This window comes from Microtus ochrogaster, chromosome 4 (genome assembly GCF_000317375.1).
Source record: "Microtus ochrogaster isolate Prairie Vole_2 chromosome 4, MicOch1.0, whole genome shotgun sequence".
Classification (NCBI taxonomy): domain Eukaryota; kingdom Metazoa; phylum Chordata; class Mammalia; order Rodentia; family Cricetidae; genus Microtus; species Microtus ochrogaster.
This window is the reverse complement of record NC_022011.1, coordinates 1,265,364-1,269,083: the sequence shown is the minus strand read 5'-3', so window position 1 is coordinate 1,269,083 and position 3,720 is coordinate 1,265,364.

Genomic DNA, 3,720 nt, shown 5'->3' with positions numbered 1-3,720 from the left:
AAAAAAAAAAAAAAAAAAAAAAAAGAAATCAGTGATGACTCCTAGATCATAGCTGTCCATCAGTGCAAGGGAATGTTGATATCATCCAAAAAGATACAAGAAACAAGGGAATGCAGAATTTGTGTGAAACAATGTTGAATTTTTTTTGGGGGGGGGAGGAACACATTTGGCTAGGAGAGTCAGAGAGGGAGTTTGGAACTGGAGGTAAAACCTAGAAGTCAGTGATATGAGTGATCGATAGGAATTGTGTTGTGTTAACGTTGCCAGAGGTGGAAATGAACAGAAAAGTATCCAAACAAAGTGTCTTGTTCCCTCCCTCTACCCCTCTGAGACAGGGTTTCTCTGTAGCTTTGGACCCTGTTCTGGAACTGGCTCTTGTAGACCTAGCTGGCCTCAAACTCACAGAGATCCACGTGCCTCTGTCTCCCGAGTGCTGGAATTAAAGGCGTGCAACACCACCACCGCCCTACAAAAACAAAGTGTCTTAAGTTTCTGGGCTGCTTTAACTAGTGAGTTGGCGAACACAGACATTTGTTTCTCAGTTCAAGAACCCAGAAAATTCAAGAGCAAGCTCTTACAGGTCTTACATCTGGTAGAGACCTACTTCCTGATTCACAGCTGGTTTTATTTCCCAATGCCCTTACAGTGTAGCAGGGAGCTAGTGAGCTCCGGGCTCTATTTTAATGACGCTGATAACATTTCTGAGGACTTGATCTTTATGGTGTTGGTATTTCCCAAAGCCCCATTTCCTAATACTATCCCAGTAGATGTTGAGTTCTAATATATATATATATTTAAAAATGATACTTATGAAAAGGAAAAAGAAAATAGAAAGGGAGGGAGGCAGGGAAGGAAAGAGAGAGAGAAAGATAGATACTTAGGTTGTTCAGCACATACTGTGGAATTCAAGCTAACTGCCATCCTCTGAGGATTCATCCATTTTCTAAGAGTATGGCACCGTTGTGCTCAAAGTTCTTCTCTGATTCTGTATTTTCTTCAATTTGAAATTACCTCCTTATTCTGACATACCCTTAGGTGCTTATTCAATCACATTTTCTGTTAAACCTCTTCTTCCAATCTGAGCTGAGATTTCCTGCGTTGGTGCCTTTTCTAAAAGCTGTTTGACTTTCCAGGAATGTTCACCTATTTACATAAATCCAAATCCAATCCCACAAATCCATCAAGTTCCAACCCAAATATCTCCTAAAGGTTTTTTCTGTTTCCAGTAAGGAAATAACCATCTGTTTCTAACTCCTAACCTATATCTCTATCCAGTCTAGATAAATCATTGAAGGAAGCTTGCAGATCTGATCCATCTTGTGATCCCAGCTCTGGAGTAGGAGGGTCATCTATCTATGTGTTACTTTCATTGGTTAATAAAGAAACTGCCTTGGCTTTTTGATAGGGCAGAATTCAAATAGGTGGAGTAGACTGAACAGAATGCTGGGAAGAAAACAATGAGACAGATGCCATGATTCCCCTTCCCAAGACGGACACTAGCTAGACTCATGCCGTTAAGCCACAACCTCGTGGTGGCATACAGATTATTAGATGTGGGTTAGTCAGGATGTGAGAGTTAGCCAATAAAAGGGTAGAGCTAATGGGCCAGACAGTGTTTAAATGAATACAGTTTCCGTGTAATTATTTCTGGAAAGCTAGCTGGGAGCCTAGCCACTCCTATTACAACATAGCTCCACAGTGTATACATCCACAAGGGGGTCGGGGGAGCTTACTTAGAAAAAGCATTCCTTGAATGAATACTATGGTTATATTTGCTGTGAGTATAGGTCTTAGGAATGAAAAATCCTCTGTATCTTTCATATAATTACTATATAAAAAATGTATGATGACTGAGTTTTAATGATGATCTGCACATTCATAATTGTGGAGGGTTGTTTTGCTAGGGTGTTTGAATTTTTGAGATAGGGTGCACTCTGTACCCCAAGCTTGCCTCAAACTGAAGGCAGTTCTCCTGTCCCACCCTCCCAAATGCTGGGATTGCAGGTGTGAGTTACCACATCCAGCTCATGTTTTGTGTTATACACACACATTTTTTCCTTTGTAGTGCTGCTACCAGAATTTGGGGGTATCTTTTCATGATTGTCAGATGAATCCCAGGAAATCTGTCTTCCCCCTTGGGGTTCTTAGTCTTTTCACTAAGAGAATATAAGAACTACCTCAAATGGAGTCTCTAGGACAGTTTATCACACTCCCAAGAGCAGGGTGTGCAGGTTGTCATTCTCAGCAGCTGCTTGAGGAGGGAAATAAAGGAGAGGGTATCAGCATCGATGCCTATCACATGGCAACCCCAGGTGGGTAAGGGGCCTTTAGAGAATAAGCAAGGAACCCCACAGGAGCAGAAACAGCATGCTCACATCTCGTCAACAAATAAAAGATATTTTAAAAAGACAGAGGGGAAGTTGTGACTTTCCGATTCAGAAAAGTGGGAAAACCCAACAAGCCTCAGGCACCCTCATGGTACCTGATAGGTACTGGATCAGGGCATGGGAGTTCCAGGAAGGAAAAGCACAGCAGCTCATTAGAAAGATAATTTTTCATTATTTGGCTGAGTGGTAGTGGCAGGCACCTTTAATTCCAGCACTCAGGAGACAAGTGGATCTGAGTTTGAGGCCAGCCTTGTCTACAAAGTGGGTTCCAGGATAGCCAGGACTACACAGAGAAACCCTGTCTTGAAAAACCAATGAATGAATGAATATGCTTGTCTCTTTAGCATAGATTAAGCCCACTTTTCTATGGGGAGGCCCTTGCCAAATGGTTGACCAGTCCAACTAGAATGTTAGGTATCTCTTCACGCCAGAAAGTCTAATCTCTTGACCAGGAGTTTCCCTTACTAGGTTTTATGACAAGAGCTCTACTGCTGAGTCACACAGTTCCCAAAACTGTTTTAAATTCTTTTGAGACACGGTCTCTCTCTAGTTTTTGGCTGTTCTGGAACCCACTAATTAGATCAGGCTGGTCTTAAACTACTGCTGGGACTTAATATTTTAAACTTTTGATTACTAGTGACTTTTTCTGTTAATTTGGTTAATGGTTCCAGTTAGGAGACTGGAACTTTTGCTGTTTTTTTTTTTTTTTTTTAACATTCTAAAACTGGAGTTAAATATTCAGAAGAGCCGGGCAGTGGTGGCTCATGCCATTAATCCCAGCACTCAGGAGGCAAAGGCAGGCAGATCTCTGTGAGTTCTAGGCCAGCCTGGTCTATAAGAGCTAGTTCCAGGACAGGCTTCAAAGCTACAGAGAAACCCTGTCTTGAAAAACAAACAAACAAAAGGACAGATTTTTAAGAAAATCATGAGTTGTTTTGGTTTTGCGTAGTCTGAGATTCAGCTGAGTAGATGAGCCAGGAGACAAGTGAAGGAGTTTAGGTTAGTCACATATTAAATGTGATTCCTGGTAGTTAAAGCCCTGAGAGCAAATGATGTATTGATAAAGGGAGGCACTGTATAGAGAAGCAGAGTGCATACTCAGAGAGGAAAAGGTAGAGGGAAACAGGTGTGTGGGCTCACAAAGGACTGGAGAGCTGGAGGGAGGGAGAAGCCATTTGCCTAACATGGGAGGTTGTGACTTCAACATGAGCAATTCCAGTTTGAAAGGTGGACATGGAAGCCGGGCAATGGTGGCGCACGCCTTTAATCCCAGCACTCGGGAGGCAGAGGCAGGCGGATCTCTGTGAGTTCGAGACCAGCCTGGTCTACAGAG